At 45.6% G+C, this 19917-nt stretch overlaps 2 protein-coding genes and 1 long non-coding RNA gene across 7 annotated transcripts in view; 1 reads left to right on the forward strand and 2 right to left on the reverse strand.

The window, feature by feature from the left end:
* The window catches only part of LOC127002534 (demethylmenaquinone methyltransferase-like), a 213657-nt gene that overhangs the window by 119139 nt on the left and 74601 nt on the right, over positions 1 to 19917 (reverse strand). The window lies entirely within an intron of this gene.
* Positions 1 to 19917, forward strand: part of LOC127002535 (uncharacterized) — a 67745-nt gene that overhangs the window by 29203 nt on the left and 18625 nt on the right. The gene's annotated exons all lie outside the window — the stretch shown is intronic.
* LOC127002537 (uncharacterized) lies at positions 14711 to 18752 on the reverse strand. Its single transcript, XR_007756327.1, has 3 exons — positions 18256 to 18752; positions 17556 to 17648; positions 14711 to 15163 (listed from the first exon to the last, which is right to left on the reverse strand). It is a non-coding gene; the product is annotated as an uncharacterized LOC127002537 (long non-coding RNA).

A 19917-nucleotide genomic window follows, 5' to 3' on the forward strand; every position in this document is an offset into this window, starting at 1 on the left:
GGCGACGAGGAACAGGGTGTGTATTAGGAAATCCATTTATGAAGGTCTGTCCTGGTACCTAGTGGAAGATAGAGACGTTATAACCTTTTCTAGGGACCAAAAACGATGTCTCTTCTAAGGGGAGGATCATGGTGAAAGAGGCCACGCTTAAGGAGCTGAACTGAGCGGAGTCTAGGACAATTCCCCAGCCATATTTAAGAGGGTCAGCAAGGGCGGCAAGGTGAGTTGCAATTGTTTATGGCGCCCTCTTTTTCGTGTGGGAAAGAACAGAAAGAAACTCCAAGACAGTGGCCTCGGTGATTCTGTCTACACGCCTTTCTCTCACAAAGGATCGGAAACCCCTCGAATTAGATTCATATTGCCTTACTGAGGAAGGACGAAAGGCAGACAACATGCCCTCTACAGCTCTCGAGGGATAGAGGCGTCCTAGGGAGACCCGGAGAAATTCCATGCGTGAAGCGCCAGCGTGGAAAAGAGCCTGCCATGGCGAATCCCCTCGAGAGTATAAGGTTCTAGCGGGAGAGGGGAGGGACACCGTTTGTGAAGTTCCGCGAACCAGGGTTGTGCCGGCCACCACGGCGCTGCCAATATTACCCTGTCTCTGAAGGACCTCTGACGATGCAGTACTTTCAGAAAGATGTTCGTACATGGAGGAGGGAACAGATAAATGAACTCCCACCTGTTCCATCGTTCGGTAAATGCGTCCGGACCGCTCTCCGTTGTCCGGACTCCTCTGGCGAGGAACTTGGGAAGCCTGGCCGATGTCTCGGAGGCGAAGAGGTCGATCTGCGGTGGTTCCCGCCTCCTGCATAGGTCGTCGAAATACTCCCCTGAGGAACCCATGAAGCGGGAGAGGACATCCGCCCACTCGTTGTCCTCCCCTGGCAGGTGCATGGCCGACTGGGAAACGCGACGAGGCTCCGCCAGTTCAAATATCTGTTCCGAAACGGGTGGTGCCCTGCCTGGCGAGGCAGTGGACAGTAGGGTGGATCGTTTTTATGAAGATCTTAAGTTTTTTTTTCAGAAAGTTAGCATGGGGAGTCTTATTTCTTTGAGAATTGTCCCAAAAAGCGTTCCTATGACATTTCAAATATATTCTTCAACATTTGCAGGTGCCCCAAAGCATTCGTCTTTCGTTTTATGTCAAAATGTTGAATTTTCTTTACATTTTTTGCCTATCCCTATGCCTTTTTCTTCAGAAAGTTAGGATAGGAAGTGTTATCTCTGAGAATTGGCCTGAAAAGCACTCCTATGAAATTTCAAAAATAATGTTGAATATTTCCAGGTGCCCCAAACCATTAGTATTTTAATTTCATGCCAAAATGTTGAATTAACGTAATACGTTTTACGTATACGTTTTAAATTGTTTTATATACTGCATATGGGTAGAATACTTGTTTCAACATTGGTTCACAAACAATGCCTATGATATTTTAATGTTTGTCATTTTCTAGGGACGGTCCCATTATAGTTTGAGGGGAAATTGAGCAAAAAAATAATTTATTTAATTTTTTTCTGTAATATTGTTTATAATATACAACAGCTTATCCACATTTCAAGTAATCATAAGAAATTTAAGTTTGTTGATGCTCTAAATCTAGCTCTTATTTGCAGTTTAGCTGTCTTAGTGGATTACAATTAGTAATGAGAAATTAGAGTAACCCAGAACTCACCACGTGGAGGTAGCTGTCATGGAGTTCCACCCTTGCCCAACCAAGCCACCCTATCTTGTGAAGGCTAGTTAGTATTTACTTTGGTGTATAGCTTTTTTTTTAGTCAAATATGGCATACGTTTGCGTGAAATCAGTCGGGACCTGATCCAGCCATCTCTACGATCAGAGTCACAAACTGCCAATGATGCTTCTGTCACAAGTTTAATGTCTTTCAACTGTTTGGGTATGATTTGGGAATTTTTCATGTACAAAGAATTTTCCTGTCCTGATGTTGTCAGTTATGTCAGCATCTGAAAGATGCATTGTCATCGGAGGTTCTGTTACTTTGGTGTCTTGCCAGTCAATCATTTCTGTATAATCCTGACAGTAAAATTTGAGTGTTTGGGTTATGAACTGCAGTACACCTTCTTGGAGATCATTTATGGCTTTTAGGATACGCCGCCATCCAAGCTTCCGCAATATCTCCCTCTCATCTTGAATAATTACAAGCAACATGTTCTCTGAGTGTGCAAAGAAAGCATTCCGCTGAATTACAGGTAACACCACACACTTCACTTCATCATCAAATGTTTGAAGCAAGTGCAATGTCTGAAACAGATGCTTTGGTCCTAATTCAACCTGGGGCTGCATTTTAATTTTGAACCACATCGGGGTGTAGGCAACCATTACAAAATGTACCAGTGTTTTACGTTGTTCTGTTGGATGTTGTGTACCAGCATACAGGCGGAGAATCCTATTGGCTGTTGTGAGCCATCTGGAGTGGTTTAGGTTTCCTGGATTTCTCCTTGACAGTGTGTCAGGAACAGTCCCTTTAGAGATTGCTTTTCCCAATTGGTCCTGCGGAGCCATGTGGCCCATTTGTTTTACCATCGAGTTTTTCATAAAGGTGACGTAGTGACAGCACATTGCCATGGAGCTGACAGATGAACCAATGAACTGGGTGGGCAAGGCTTTTCTCGATTTTACAAATCACCTGTTGCCGCCACCACAAAATATCTCAGAGAGGTTCAACTTGCTCACTGTTTCTGTATTTCACTCCCCGCTCACCAAGATCACAAGTGGACAAACTAGAACAAAACCAGGGAAATTAATGATTTTTGCATGGTGGACAGCAGTGACACTTATTTCTGCCAAGAGGTATTTCTCGCAACACCGGCCCGTGTAGTGGGCCACCACCGTCATGTCCCTTCCTGCACTGCATATTTTCGTCGCCCCGCAGTGTCGAATAAATTTAAACTACTCCAACCTAACTTGACTGACCTAGCTAACAGGGGTCTTCCCTCCCTCGAATCCCATGGGTGTTACGCTCTCCCTACCAGCCCCCCCCTCCCCCATTGCGCCCGCAAGAAACTAACTTTTCAAAAATCGTTTGTGGCGTTTCTAGCAGTTTGCGAAGCACATATATGGGGTTCAAAATACATAGAATAATGTGTGAGTGGAACCCCCCCCACACGTGAGATGCATATTCCATACGAGGGCGGACAAGGCCCCTGTATATGGATAGCAACTGTGCGGGGGAGAAGAACTGGCGGAGACGATACAGAACGCCCAACCTCGAGGAATCTGATTTAGTGAGAGAGATGTGAAGTTTCCAGTTAAGATTTTGAGTTAAGATTAGACCGAGGATGTTTAGTATTCAAGATGGTGAAAGCTGAGTGTTGTCGAAAAACAGGGGATAGGTGTTTGGAAGATTGTGTCGAGTTGATAGGTGGAGAAATTGGGTTTCTGAGGCATTGAAGGACACAAGGTTCCTTTTACCCCAATCGGAAATGATAGTAAGATTTGAGGTTAAGCGTTCTGCAGCCTCCAGTCTAGAGTCATGTAATTCCTGTTGAGAGGGTCTTCTGTTGAAAGAAGTTGAATAATGCAGAGTGGAGTCATCAGCGTATGAGTGGATAGGACAGTTTGTTATGGAAAAAAAATATCATTTATAACAGGAAGAGAGTGGGTGATAGGACAGAGCCCTGTGGAACACCACTGTTAATAGGTTTAAGGGAAGAACAGTGGCCGTCTACCACAGCAGAGATAGAACGGTCGGAAAGGAAATTGGAGATAAAGGAACAGAGAGAAGGATAGAATCCGAAAGAGGGCAGTTTAGAAAGCAAAGACGTGTGCCAGACTCTATCGAAGGCTTTCGATATGTCTAGCGCAACTGAGAAAGTTTCACCGAAACGGCTAAGAGAAGATGACCAAGAATCAGTTGAGAGAGCAAGAAGATCGCCAGTAGAACTCCCCTTGCGGGACCCATACTGGCGATCAGATAGAAGGTTAGAAGTGGAAAGATGCTTTTGAATCTTCCGGTTAAGGATTGATTCAAAAGCTTTAGATAGACAGGAAAGTAAAGCTATAGAGCAGTAGTTTGAGGGATTGGAACCCTTCTTAGGCACAGGCTGTACGAAGGCGCACTTCCAGTAAGAAGGAAAGGTAGATGTTGATAGGCAGAGGCGAGAGAGTTTGACCAGGTAGCATAGTTTTAAAGGACAATAGGAAGCACTCCATCAGGTCCATAAGCCTTCTGAGAGTTGAGGCCAGAGAGGGCATAGAAAACATCATTCCTAAGAATTTTAATAACAGACTTAAAGGAGTCAGAGGGGGGATAAGTAGGAGGAATGTGCCCATAATCGTCCAGAGTGGAGTTGTTACAAAAAGTTTGAGGGAAGAGTTCAGCCTTAGAGATATATGAGACGGCAGTGGTGCCGTCTGGGTTGAGAAGAGGCGGGAAAGAGGAAGAAGTGAAACTGGAGATATTTTTGGCTAAGTTTTTTTTTTTTTTTTTTTTTTTTTACAGCTAAGGAGACAGTTCAAGGGCGTAAAGAAAAATATATATAAAAAAGCTCGCTACTTACTGCTCCTGAATAAAGGTCAAAGAAGTGTCCAAAAAGAGAGGTCAATTTCGAGAGGAGAGGTATCCTGAAACCCCCCTCTTGAAAGAGTTGAAGTCGTAGGCAGGAGGAAATACAGATGAAGGAAGATTGTTCCAGAGTTTACCAGCGTGAGGGATGAAATAGTGAAGATGCTGGTTGACTCTTGCATAAGGGATTTGGACAGTATAGGGATGAGCATGAGTAGAAAGTCGTGTGCAGCGGGGCCGCGGGAGAGGGGGAGGCATGCAGTTAGCAAGTTCAGAAGAGCAGTCAGCATGAAAATATCGATAGAAGTTAAAAAGAAAGGCAACATGGCGGCGGGATTTGAGAGGTAGAAGACTATCAGTGAGAGGAGGAGAGCTGATGAGACGAAGAAACTTTGACTCAACTCTGTCAAGGAGAGTTTTGTGAGTGAACACCCCCCCACACACATGAGATGCATACTCCATACGAGGGCGGACAAGGCCCCTGTAAATGGATAGCAACTGTGCTAAGTACCAGAATTTGGAAGAATTAGAGAAAGCATGGTGTTGACATTTGGTATGGATAAAGGCGTTTTTGTTAAGTCGAAGAATATAATTGGCACGATTCCGGGCGGAAATGTAAAGATCAAGGTTAGCGGGTGTTCAAAGGCTCTGGTACCTTTTGTGAGCTGCCTTTCTATCTTTGACAGCACGAGAACAAGCGTGATTAAACCAAGGCCTTTTAGCATGGGGAATAGAGAAAGTACGTGGAACGTATACCTCCATTCCAGAGACACTCACATCTTTGATGCGCTGGGCACACACAGAGGGGTCTCTATTGTGGAAGCAGTAATCATTCCACGGGAAATCGGAAAAGTACATCCTTAGGTCGTCCCACCGAGCTGAAGCAAAGTACCAGAAGTATCGACTCTTCGGTGGGTCCAGAGGATGTACAGGAGCAATAGGACAGGATACAGAAATAAGGTTGCGATCGGAGGAGCCCAACGGAGAGAACAGTTTGACAGAGTAAGCAGAAGGGTTAGAGGTAAGGAAGATGTCTAGTATGTTGGGCCGGTCTCCAAGACGGTCGGGAATACGTGTATAGGAAGCCACCGCTGAAACGGTCGCGTACTCTCCTCCGGTGAGACAAGGAAAATGGTGTGGCAGCACAGACTCAATTAGTGAATGTTTTGATCTTCTTGTCTCTCGTCGCGCTCCTTGTTGTCCGTGTTGCGTCTTTAATGTTTGTCTCTCTTTTTACTCGTTTATCTTCCACTGTCTGTCCTCGTCCTCCTATTGTTAACTCATACATATTGTTTACTACACACACTAACATTTATATGTAATCTAAACCATACAACATTCATACACACGCATACACACACAAACACCTTTTCAATGTGTTGTGTTTGTCCTTATGACCTGTACGATTTTTATGCCAATAAACAACCCTGACGGATATGGAGTTTCTCTATCCGTGAACCAAATAGCACTCGGAACACTCGCTACCACCTACAATTGTTGACCCCGGAGTGTTGCTATGGTTCAAGGTGGCTTGTAAACCGATGCCGTTTATAAGGGCACTCTCTCCCAGAGCGGTGGACCTGGGTCTGAAATGATCCATTCGTCTACCCTCTCCTGGGGCAATAAACTTCAAAACCGCTTGGGGGTCGTGAGGTTGAGCCTCAGGTCAGGAGAAGCATTACGCCGTGGACGTAGTTGCCACCTTCAGGGTTCTCCCCCGCCCTCCCCCAGGCACCCTCTGTGCCCTCCTCCAGGCGCTTTCTGCGCCTCCTCCAGGTACCCTCTGTGCCCCCTCCAGGCACCCTCTGTGCCCCGTCCCCAGGCACCTTCAGCGCCTCCTCCAGGCACCCTCTCCAGGCCCCTTCTGCGCCCTTCAGGCACCTTCTGTGCCCCTGGGTGCTCCTCCCACCCCCTGGCACGCTGGCAGCTAGAGCCTTCACACGCAGTTCCTCGACGCTCTCGGATTGCCGTGGCCCCTGGCGCGTTTACGGCAATGCCTTTTGCCCATCTCCACACCGTTCGATTTCACCATGCTGGATGACGACAACTTCCTCTACAACAGCGGTGTCCTTCAGAGCACCACTCTTCTGCTCAGGACCCGTCTACGTGGTTCGCGATTTTGGAGCGCGGATTCAAGCCTTTCAGGATCTATTAAACAACCAACCACTCAACTCACCTCAGCTCGACTCACCGTAGCTGTTATCACTGCGCTACTCACTCCAGCTCGACTCACCGTAGCTGTTCTCACTGCGCTACTCACTCCAGCTCGACTCACCGTAGCTGTTCTCACTGCGCTACTCACTCCAGCTCGACTCTCCGTAGCTGTTCTCACTGCGCTACTCACTCCAGCTCGACTCACCGTAGCTGTTCTCACTGCGCTACTCACTCCAGCTCGACTCTCCGTAGCTGTTCTCACTGCTCTACTCACTCCAGCTCGATTCACCGTAGCTGTCCTCACCGCGCAACTTATCTCAGCTCGACTCACCGTAGCTGTCCTCACCGCACAACTCACCCCAGCTCGACTCACCGCATCAGGGAAGATTTCGTTCCTCCTTTCTCGTCACTGGGGGGGGTTATCTGTAGCAAGCCCCCGCTGAAACGGTCGCGTACTCTCCTCCGGTGAGACAAGGAAAATGGTGTGGCAGCACAGACTCAATTAGTGAATGTTTTGATGTTCTTGTCTCTCGTCGCGCTCCTTGTTGTCCGTGTTGCGTCTTTAATGTTTATTTTTTATTTTTTTACAGCTAAGGAAACAGTTCAAGGGGGTAAGGAAAAAAAAAAAAGCCCGCTACTTACTGCTCCTGAATAGAGGTCAAAGGAGTGTTCAAAAAGAGAGGTCAATTTCGGGAGGAGAGGTGTCCTGATACCCTCCTTTTGAAAGACTTCAAGTCGTAGGCAGGAGGAAATGCAGATGAAGGAAGATGGTTCCAGAGTTTACCAGCGTGAGGAATGAAAAGTGAAGATGATGGTTGACTCTTACATATGGGGTTTGGACAGTATAGGGATAAGCATGAGTAGAAAGTCGTGTGCAGCGGGGCCGCGGGAGGGGGGGAGGCATGCAGTTAGCAAGTTCAGAAGAGCAGTCAGCATGAAAATATCGATAGAAGATAGAGAGAGGCAACATGGCGGCGGGTTTGAGAGGTAGAAAAATATCAGTATGAGGAGGAGAGCTGATGAGACGAAGAGCCTTTGACTCCACTCTGTCAAGGAGAGCTGTGTAAGCGGACCCCCCCCCCAACACACATGAGATGCATATTCCATACTAGAGCGGACAAGGCCCCTGTAAATGGATAGCAACTGTGCGGGGGAGAAGAAATGGCGGAGACGGTACAGAACGCCCAGCCTCGAGGAAGCTGATTTAGTAAGAGATGAGATATGGTGTTTCCAGTTGAGATTTTCAGTTAAGGATAGACCGAGGATGTTTAGTGTTAAAGAAGGTGATAGCTGGGTGTTGTCAAAGAATAGGGGATAGTTGTTTGGAAGATTGTGTCGAGTGGATAGGTGGAGTAACTGTGTTTTTGAGGCGTTAAAGGACACCATGTTCCTCTTGCCCCAATCTGAAATAATAGTAAGGTTTGAGGCTAAGCGTTCTGTTGCCTCCAGCCTTGAATCATTACGTTCTTGTAGGGTGAGTCTTCTATTAAAAGAAGTTGAGTAATGCAGAGTGGAGTCATCGGCGTAAGAATGGATAGGACAGTTCGTTTTGAAAAAAAGATCATCAATGAACAACAAAAATAGAGTGGGAGATAGGAGAGAACCCTGCGGGACACCACTGTTAATAGGTTTAGGGGAAGAACAGTGACCGTCTACCACAGCAGAAATAGAACGCTCAAAAAGGAAACTGGAGATAAAGGTACAGAGAGAAGGATAGAAACCGTAGGAGGGTAGTTTGGAAAGCAAATAATTGTGCCAGACCCTATCAAAAGCTTTTGACATGTCCAGCGCAATAGCAAAAGTTTCACCGAAACGGCTAAGAGAGGATGATCAAGAGTCAGTTAGGAAGGCAAGGAGATCACCAGTAGAACGCCCCTTGCGAAACCCATACTGGCGATCAGATAGGTCAGAAGTGAAAAGGTGCTTTTGAATCTTCCGGTTAAGGATTAATTCAAAAGCTTTAGATAGACAAGAAAGTAAAGCTATAGGATGGTAGTTTGATCGATTGGAACGGTCACCCTTCTTAGGCACAGGCTGTATGAAGGCATACTTCCAGCAGGAAGGAAAGGTAGATGTTGACAGGCAGAGGCGAAAGAGTTTGACCAGGCAGGGTGACAGCTCGGAGGCACAGTTTTTAAGGACAATAGGAGGCACTCCACCAGGTCCATAAGCCTTCTGAGGATTGAGGCCAGAGAAGGCATAGAAAACATAATTTTGAAGAATCTTTATAACATGAATAAAAGAGTCAGAGGGGGGATGAGTAGGAGGAATATGCCCAGAATCGTCCAGAGTGGCGTTTTTAGAAAAAAGTTTGAGAGAAGAGTTCAGCCTTGGAGATAGATGAGACGGCAGTGTTGCCGTCAGGACTGAAGTGTGGAGGGAAAGATGAAGAAGTGAAGTTGGAGATGTTTTTGGCTAGATGCCAGAAGTCACGGGAAGAGTTAGAGAAAGCAAGGTTTTGGCATTTTCTATTAATGAAAGAGTTTTCGGTTAGTCGGAGAATAGATTTGGCACGATTCCGGGCAGAAATGGTAAAGTTCGAAGGCTCTGGTACCTTTTGTGAGCTGCCTCTCTATTAATGACAGCACGATAACAAGCGTGATTAAACCAAGGCTTTTTAGCGTAAGGAGTAGAGAAAGTACGTGGAATGTATGCCTCCATTCCAGAGACAATCACCTCTGTGATGCGCTGAGCACACACAGAGGGGTCTCTATCCTGGAAGCAATAACCATTCCACGGGAAATCGGAAAAGTACATCCTCAGGTCGTCCCAGCGAGCTGAAGCAAAATGCTTGAAGCATCGCCTCTTCGGTGGGTCCAGAGGGTGTACAGGAGCGATAAGACAGGATACAGAAATAAGATTGTGATCGGAGGAGCCCAACGGAGAGAACAGTTTGACAGAATAAGCAGAAGGGTTAGAGGTGAGGAAGAGGTCTAGAATGTTGGGCCTGTCTACAAGACGGTCGGGAATACGTGTAGGGTGCTGGACCAGCTGCTCTAGATCGTTGAGGATAGCAAAGTTGTAGGCTTGTTCACCAGGCTGGTCAGTGAAAGAGAGTGAGAGCCAAAGCTGGTGGTGAACATTGAAATCTCCTAGGATGGACATTTCAGCGAAGGGAGAGTGGGTCAAAATGTGCTCCACTTTAGGGTTCAAATAGTCAAATAATTTTACATAGTTAGTAGAGTTAGGTGAGAGATAAACAGCACAGTTGTATTTTATAATAGAATGACAATGAAGTCTTAGCCAGATGGTGGAAAATTCTGAAGAATCAAGGTTGTGGGCACGAGAGCAAGTGATGTCGTTGCTCACGTAGGCGCAACATCCAGATTTGGATTGAAATTAAGGATAGAGATAGTAGGAGGGAACAGAGTAGAGATTGCTGTCAGTAATCTCAGAAACCTGTGTTTCGGTGAGGAGGAGAAGGTGAGGTTTAGAGGAAGAGAGATGGTGTTCCACAGAATGAAAATTAGAAGGAAGACCGCGAATGTTGCAGAAATTGAGAAGAAAGAGGTTTGAGGAGTTATCAAAACACCTCTCGGGTCGGCAGCCGGAAGGGGAGTCCTCCCTGGGGGAATTTGTGGTCCCCCCCCCACAGGTGGGGACTCCGAGGCAAGGTGGAGGTGCGCCATTTTGAAATTTGAATTTTGGGAAAAGGTGGATATGTTGTGTGAATGTAATGTGGTGTGGATAGAGAGAGGAGATGTCTTTAGAGAGCATGCTGAACTACTCTCTGGTGTTGGTGAGACAATAGAGAAACGGTTAGTGAGGACATGGGAAGGGTCTTTGGAGGGCTTCAGCTCCCTTCTCACCTCCCATATATACCTCACCGGGAGTGGCTTGCGCCCGTTCGGTAGGTGTCCTCCTACCTACTCCAGCCTGTCTCAGTTTGTCTCTCTTGTTACTCGTTTATCTTCCACTGTCTGTCCTCGTCCTCCTATTGTTAACTCGTACATATTGTTTACTACACACACTAACATTTATATGTCATCTACACCATACACACGCATACACACACAAACACCTTTTCTATTTATTTTGTTTGTTCTTATGACCTGTACGATTTTTATGTCAAGAAAAAAGCCTGACGGATATTGACTTTCTCTATCCATGAACCAAATAGCACGTAGAACACTCGCTACCGGCTACACGTGTAGGGTGCTGAACCAACTGCTCTAGGTCGTTGAGGAGGGCACATTTGTAGGCTTGTTTACCAGGCTGGTCAGTGAAAGTGGATGAAAGACAAAGCTGGTGGTGAACATTGAAATCTCCCAAGATGGAGATTTCAGAGAAGGGAGAGTGGGTCAAGATGTGCTCCACTTTAGAGTTCAAGTAGTCAAAGAATTTTACATAGATAGAAGAGTTGGGTGAGAGATAAACAGCACAGATGTATTTAATAATAGTATGACAATGAAGTCTTAGCCAGATGGTGGAAAATTCAGAAGAGTCAAGGTCATGGGCACGCGAGCAAGTGATGTCGTTGCGCACGTAGCAGCAGCATCCAACTTTGGATTGAAATTTAGGATAGAGATAGTAGGAGGGAACAGAGTAGAGATTGCTGTCATTAGCCTCAGAGACCTGTGTTTCGGTGAGGAAGAGGTGAGGTTTAGAGGAGGAGAGATGGTGCTCCACAGAATGAAAATTATGTATCCTACATATCATGAAAATATGAAATATAAGTACTTAGCTACAAAATAACATATACAAGAGGTCGTTGTGGTTAATGCTGTCCATATAATTGTCAATAAATGATGAGCGATGGACCGACGGAGTGGATCATCCGTGCCGAGCGGCCGCTATTTCGCTGACGTCATTTTGAGGTCATTATTAACGTCGACGGATCCGTCAAAACGGAATAGTGGGAACCTCGCCTTACTAATTTCCCTCACCTCCTTCCTTTTCCTCCATCCCCTCCTTTCCTCCCTTATTTTTTCTCTCTCTCACCTTCCTTTACTTACACCCCTCTCTCCCTCTTATCACCTCCCTTACTCCTTACCTCCTCCATCCCCTCTTTCCTTCCTTATTCTCTCTCCTCCCTTTCACTCCATCCTCCTTTCTCTCCTCTCCCTCTCTTCTCTTCCATCTTCTCCTCCCTTACTCTTTCTCTCCTCTCCTTCCTTTTCCTCCTCTCCTCCTTCCCAGTTCCCACCTCCTCCTCCCATACATTCTCTCCTCTCCTCCCTTACTCTTTCTCAGTCACGTTGTTTTGTTTTGAGGTGAGCTGAGTACCGCCCCTCCCCCCACCGCCCCCTTGACCTGCTCTATTGTTATATATTTCCATTATTTCTATTTCCTTCCTTCTGTTTCCTCTATTCCTTCTTTCTTCTTCCTTATTCTTCTGTAATTCTCCTTTCTCCTTTTTTTTATCTTCTTCCTTTTCTCCTTTATTACAATTCTCATATTACTGTTATTGTAATTATTATTATTATTATTATTATTATTATTATTATTATTATTATTATCATCATTATTATCTCTCTCTCATATAGAAGAAAAAACTATTAAAACAAAAACAAAAAACACGATCTCTATCTGTGGAAAAGGATTATAATTGGTTTCATGCACTTAATTAATATTCCTTCCTTTACTGTTTTCTGTTATCATATTACGAATCTTATCATTTTCTCCACTGCATGAATATTGCACACATGTTTCTTGTATTAACTGAAAATCACACAGTATGCGCTAACCACTCTTGCAGGAAGGCTGTTACAGTGGCGGACGACTCAATTCGAGGAAGGAAGGAGGGAGGGAGGGAGGGAGAGCAATTTATTATCTTCTTTATTCTTTGTTCCATATCTCATAATAGAAGGGTGTCGATCCAGTGCAGATGTAGCTAACAGATGTGGAGTAAAGGACCTGCATGGAAACAGTGCTCAGAAGGGAAAGACTCCGATGGTTTGGACATGTAAAGAGAGCAGGGGAGGACACAGTGCTGGGAGTTGTGGAGAGAATGGTAAGATAGGGTGTCCGGTGCAGATGTAGCTTACAGATGTGGAGTAGAGGACCTGGAAACAGTTTATTTTTTCCTTTTTTACATGTGACCTAAAGCGCCGGTAGGCTTTTTTTATTAGGGGCCTGATGGTGGGCCCGAGCCCGTTATGGCGCAGACAATTGTTTATAGTGGCGCAATTATTATTGGCTCATGCTGCCCCCCGGAGATCATTCTTGATTTTACTTGCATAGCTTCTTCTAGAGTCCGGGTTGGTGGATAGTCTTCAGGACAGCATGTGGGTAGTCTTAGGCCCTTCGGCGGTGACTGAAGAATCCCAGGTGGTTAGCGGCGGATTCGAACCCTCATCACCATCAACCCTGCGAATGCGGGGCCGGCACGCTAACCATTCCGCCACCACCTCAGAAACATGGAAACATGGAAATGCAGGCAACATAAAGCCTATTGACTCATTACGAGGTTGCCGGCTTTGGTGATTTAATCTGCTCGACAGGCACTTGGGGCCTGGGGAGCAGATGAAAGCACCTCGACATTGACGAGCAGATGAAAACACCTCGATATTGAGGAGCAGATGAAAGCACCTCGATATTGAGGAGCAGATGAAAGCACCTCAATATTCAGTTTACTCCCGACGCAGCGAAGTGAAGGTCGATTCTATATTTGAAGGAGTTGATAGTATTCGCATTTACTACTTCTGAAGGAAGATTGTTCCAGTGACGGATGACTCGGTTTGAAAAGAAACTCCTTCCGATGGGAAAGACCTGATGGTTTGGACATGTGAAGAGAGCAGGGGAGGATACAGTGCTGGGAGGTTTGGAGAGATTGGCAAGACAGGGTGCGCAGTGCAGATGTAACTAACAGATGTGGAGTAGAGGACCTGGAAACAATGCTCAGAAGGGAAATACTCCGAAGGTTTGGACATGTGAAGGGAGCAGGGGAGGATACAGTGCTGGGAGTTGTGGAGAGATTAGCAAGACAGGGTATCTAGTGCAGCTAGATGTGGCTAACAGATATGGAGTAGAGAACCTGGAAACAGTGCTCAGAAGGGAGACTCCTATAGTTCGGACATGTGAAAAGCAGGGGAGGATACAGTGCTGGGAGTTTTGGAGAGATTGAAAGTAAAAGTTGGTAGACCTAGGAAAACGTGGGGAAGGTGTATACAGGAAGACTTGGCAGTGATGGGATTGGATGAGCATCAGGCAGAAGACAGAGCAGAATAGAGGAGACCCATAAAGCGTCCAACCGCTCAGGAAGAGTGAAAACGGACGTTAAACGAAATTATGATGATGATGATATCTCATAATAGAAGAAGAAAATAACAGAACTAAGAACATTACTTTCAGTAACTTCCTCTGCATTGCGCCACGTAGGGCTACAGCAGACGCTTTTAAAATTAGGAACAGCAGACGCTTTTAAAATTAGGAACAGCAGACGCATTATAAATTAGGAACAGCAGACGCATTATAAATTAGGAACAGCAGACGCATTATACATTAGGAACAGCAGACGCATTTAAAATTAGGATGAGTAATCACTTAAATTAACTTGAGAAACAAACAAAGATTAACATGATCCTGAGGGGAAGTAGGCACCCGTTTATTATATATATACACATGTCTGTACATCATCAAGACCCCAAGACCCAGACCAAGCATTCCTAAACGTATACTATAGTTGCAGCACATGAGTCTGAGGTCTTCGTTATCGTGTTCTGGCAACTTGCCATTACACATGCACACACACATACAGCTACATAATCAGCGACCTTATTTTTTTTTTACAACAGAGGAGTGGCCGAAAGATAGAGAAGAGCTGTGTGGGTGGAGCCCCCCACACGTGCGATGCATACTCCATACGAGGGCGGACAAGGCCCTTGTATATGGATAGCAGCGGTGCGGGGCAGAAGAACTGGAGGAGACGATACAGAACGCCCAACCTCGAGGAAGCTGATTTAGTGAGAGAAGAGATGAGAAGTTTCCAGTTAAGATTTTGAGTTAAGGATAGACCGAGGATATTTAGTTCTGAAGAATTAAAAGGTGACAGCTGAGTGTAGTTGAAGAAGATGTGATAGGTGTTTGGAAGATTGTGTCGAGTTGAAAGGTGGATAAATTGGGTTTTTGAGGCATTGAAGGACACAAAAACCCAAAGGTTCCTTTTATCCCAATCGGAGATGATAGCAAGGTCTGAGGTTAAGGATTCTGCAGCCTCAGTCTTATAAACTAAAACAGATTTTTACGACAATTTCAATAATATGATTAATACTGACGTGCCCTATGCGTAGACTATCATATAACATCGTAGACGCCATGACGCCAGGTTGCCAGAGCGCGATAATTCACCTCAGTCTCGGGTGCCGCGACGAAACCAAGGCTGTTACACAGAGACGGCCTTGGCACAGCACAACTATAACTCCTCCTCCTCATCTCTCTCCTTTCCTTTCCCTCCTCTTCCTCCTCACTCAGGCTTAGTGATGCGGAAGACGAAGACGAGACCCTCCTTGTCACAGAAATAGTTTGGGACGATGCGCCGCTCCACCTGAAGGAATTATGACCATCATTTCAAATACGTGACTTTCTCCCCCTGGCCAGCTCCTGACCATCTCCTTATACCAGAGTGTCGTGACAGGCGCCCATACAGTGAACAGCCCCGCCAGACAGAAACCTCGATTAGAGTAAATGTTTTCTTGTACCAATGTTGCCAGATAGTTGTACTCAGCCTCTTATATTTACCAACTTCCGACCCCAAAACTGTCTCCTGGGGCTCAATAACTAGATTAATTTATATCTATCGTTAAAATAGTGAATTCCTGATGTTTCTTGGCAATAGTTAGGTGTCAAAAAACGGTAAATACTATGCTCTGAGTACGATAATCTGGCAACACACACACACACACACACACACACACACACACACACACACACACACACTCACCAGAGCCTTCGCACTCCTACTAACCATGAACTTTACATTTCAGCCCGGAATCGTGCCAAATCTATTCTCCGACTTACCAAAACCTCTTTTCATCAATAGAAAATGTCAACACCTTGCTTTTTTTCTAATTCTTCCCGTGTCTTCTGGCACTTAGCCAATAAGATCTCCACCACTTTCACTTCTTCCTCTTTCCCTTCTCTCCTTAACCCTTACGGGAGCACTGCCGTCTCATCTATCTCTAAGGCTGAACTCTTCGCTCAGACTTTCTGTAAGAACTCCACCCTGGACGATTCTGGGCATATTCCTCCTACTCATACCCCCTCTGACTCCTTTTTGTCTGTTATTAAGATTATACATAATTATGTCTTCTATGACCTCTCTGGCCTCAACTCTCAGAAGGCTTATGGACCTGATGGAGTGCCTCCTATTGTCCTTAAAAACTGTGCTTCCATGCTGACACCCTGCCTGGTAAAACTCTTTCGTCTCTACCTATCATCATCTACATCTACTGGCAGTATGCTCGTTCCAATCCCTCAAACTATAGCCCTGTAGTTTTACTTTCCTGTCTATCTTAAGCTTTTGAATCAATCCTTAACCGAAAGATTCAAAAGCACCTTTCCACTTATAACCTTCTATCTGATCGCCAGTATGGATTCCGCAAGGGGCGTTCCACTGGCGATCTTCTTGCTCTCGTAACTGACTCTTGGTCATCCTCTGTTAGCCGTTTCGGTGAAACTTTCTCAGTTGCGCTAGACATATCGAAAGCCTTCGATAGAGTCTGGTACAATTCTTTGCTTTCTAAACTGCCCTCTTTTGGATTATATCCCTCTCTCTGTTCCCTTATCTCCAGTTTCCTTTCCGGCCGTTCTCTCTCTGCGGTGGTAGACGGTCACTGCTCTTCCCCTAAACCTAACAACAGTGGTGTTCCACATGGGTCTGTCCTATCACCCACTCTCTTCTTTCTATTCATCAATGATCTTTCCATACCAAACTGTCCTGTCCACTCATACGCCGACGTCTCCACTCTGCATTATTCAACTTCTTCCAATAGAAGGCCATCCCAACAGGAGGTACACGACTCCAGACTGGAGTCTGCAGAACGCTTAACCTCAGACCTTGCTATCATTTCCGATTGGGGTAGAAGGAACCTTGTGTCCTTCAATGCCTCAAAAACTCAATTTATCCACCTATCAACTCGACACAATCTTCCAAACGCTTATCCCCTATTCTTCGACAACAATCAGCTGTCACCTTCTTCAACACTAAATATTCTCGGTCTATTCTTAACTCAAAATCTAAACTGGAAACTTCATATCTCCTCTCTCGCTAAATCAGCTTCATCGAGGTTTGGCGTTCTGTATCGTCTCCTCCAATTCTTCTCCCCCGCACTGTTGCTATCCATGTACTGGGGCCTTGTCCGCCCTCGTATGGAATATGCATCTCACGTGTGGGGGGGCTCCACTCACACAGCTCTTCTGGACAGAGTGGAGTCTAAGGCTCTTCGTCACATCAGCTCTCCTCCTCCAACTGATAGTCTTCTACCTCTTAAATTCCGTCGCGATGTTGCCTCTTTCAATTTTATATCGCTATTTTCACGCTGACTGCTCTTCTGAACTTGTTAACTGCATGCCTCCCCCCTTCCCGCGACCCCGCTGCACACGACTTTCTACGCATGCTCATCCCTATACTGTCCAAACCCCGTAAGCAAGAGTTAACCAACATCTTCACTCTTTCATCCCTCACGCTGGTAAACTCTGCAAAAATCTTCCTTCATCTGTATTTCCTCCTGCCTACGACTTGAACTCTTTCAAGAGGAGAGTATCAGGAGAGGAGAGTATCAAGACACCTCTCCTCCCGAAATTGACCCCTCTTTCGGCCACCTCTTTTGATTTTTTTTTAGGAGCAGCAAGTAGCGGGCTTTTTTTTATATTAGTTTTCTTTCTTTGTGCCCTTGAGCTGTCTCCTTTGTTGTAAAAACACTCACTCACTCACTCACCATTCTTTGCGACGCGCACCAGGTCGTCGAGGCCACTGACTGGGATGTGACCTTCGCCCATACCGCCCGAGATGACCACCAGGTCGTATGTGTCTGAGAGAGAGAGAGAGAGAGAGAGAGAGAGAGAGAGAGAGAGAGAGAGAGAGAGAGAGAGAGAGAGATGTAGAAGAAAAATACGTATATTAATCTTTACATATGAAACAACAACAATAACAATAATTCCACTCACACAGCTCTCCTGGACAGAGTGGAGTCTAAGTCTCCTCGTCTCATCAGTTCTCCTCCTCTTACTGACAACCTTCTACCTCTTAAAGTCCGCCGCTATGTTGCCTCTTTTTCTATCTTCTATCGATATCTTCATAATGATTGCTGTTCTGAACTTCCTAACTGCATTCCTCCCTCCCTCCCGCGGCCACGCTCCAAACGACTTTCTACTCAAGCTCATCCCTATACTATCCAAATCCCTTATGCAAGAGGTAAACTCTGGAACAACCTTCCTTCGTCTGTATTTCCTCCTGCCTATGACTTGATTTATTTCAAGAAGAGTGTATGAAGACACCTCTCCACTCGAAATTGACCTCTATTTTGGCTACTCTTTACTTTTATCTTTCATGGGAACGGCGGGTAGCGGGCTTTTTTTTTCTACTCTTTTTGTTGCCCTTGAGCCGTGTCCTTTGATGTAAAAAAAAATTACAAATACCTTTGGGCACGGTGGAGTGTCCGCTGCCGATAAACTCCAGGAAGTCGTTGGTATAGATGCCAGTCTCCCGCTGCTTCATCATGCCCTCCGACGGGTCCACAGCGTCTATGTGCCTGTGGGAGTGGCTGTAGTAGTAGCAGTAGTAGTAGTAGAAGTTATAGCAGTAGTAGTAGTTGTTGGGAATCAGTAAATTTACCCTACCCAACAGTTAGGTCACTCGCAAAGTGAATAACACACCCGTCAGACAATCCCAAAGAAACAAGTGCTTACCAGCTTTTAGGTGGTGAAGGTATCCAACAAGCAACTCCAGACAGCCGAACAAATAATAATCCTACCGGATCCGTGTAGTAAAATCTATCTGTCTCAAATAACTGCTGGGGGCACTTAGCTGAGAAGCGGGTTTCAAAAGATATTGTTGTCTCTGAAGTCTCGTTGCCGGGTGTAGTATCCCTCAGTCAGGTAATAGAAGGCACACTGCGTCCGATTTAATGGGTGGGCTGCAGTACCTTGGTCTTTACTTTGTGAAGGCCGGTGGTGGAGTGAGCGAAAACCAACCACGTGGGTCTGAAGCGATGTTTTGAATTTCTCTCGCCAGATGGCGTGGCTTTCCTCTCTGTTTCCATCGGTTAAATTATCCTTGCTCTTTAATTATAATTCAGCAAGGACAATTAGTTATTATTTCATGAAAGGAAACACTTCACTATTGTTTTTCCTTTCATGGTAAATGTGGTTAGTCTTCAGGCAGTGAATAAGTTGATTCTGTCTCGGTTTGGGAGCCGATGACCGAAGTATTTAAGTACCATCCAAGGCTTAGTTGAGCTCAGGCGATACTCATAGTTGGCTTGAGCTCTCGGCCCGAGACTAGTTCCATAAGGGAAATAGTTAATTTGTCTAGTCCCACGGTTAACTGGCCTAATTCCTAACATAGTATAGTCTATCGATTTTAACTTGAGCCCTTGGGCGTGACACAAGGGTTCCCCACGAGACCGCGCTGGTGCCACATCACTCCATTACTCTCCTCAGAGAGGGTGGCTACCTCTCTCTCTCTCTCTCTCTCTCTCTCTCTCTCTCTCTCTCTCTCTCTCTCTCTTTGCATGGCTGCGCAGGGCGCGAGAGTGAGATCTACTTCATTTGGCCATTGTGGCGTAACGCTGAATGGTGCGGCCTGGCGCCTGTTGCCAAGGTCCGTCAGGCGGCAACGTTGCATGAGCCACGTTGCCAAGTGATATGGAAGGTTTACTGAGTCGTTGTCTTTCCCTCTAATCCCAAGCCATTCATAACACCACGCAGTCGTATTATGAATATATATATATATATATATATATATATATATATATATATATATATATATATATATATATATATATATATATATATATATATATAACGTACAGACTAACAGTGAGACATAATGCCATGCGCAGGTCATTGCTAGATCTGTAAACAAATGGGGTTGTCCCGGGCTAAGCCACAGGGCTCAATTTTAAGTTAGAGTTGATGGAGTATAGTAATGCCGCTCCTGCCCGCTCCCAGTTCCCACCCAGCGGCCCTGCCTCTACACAAGCTGCTGTAATTTCCAACACATCATCTTCATCTCTTGGGGTTGGACTCGTGTTGAGGCTGAGGCACTGGCAGGCAGGAGGCAGTGGACTGGAGGATATT

Source organism: Eriocheir sinensis, chromosome 23, assembly GCF_024679095.1.
Source record: "Eriocheir sinensis breed Jianghai 21 chromosome 23, ASM2467909v1, whole genome shotgun sequence".
NCBI classification, from domain to species: domain Eukaryota; kingdom Metazoa; phylum Arthropoda; class Malacostraca; order Decapoda; family Varunidae; genus Eriocheir; species Eriocheir sinensis.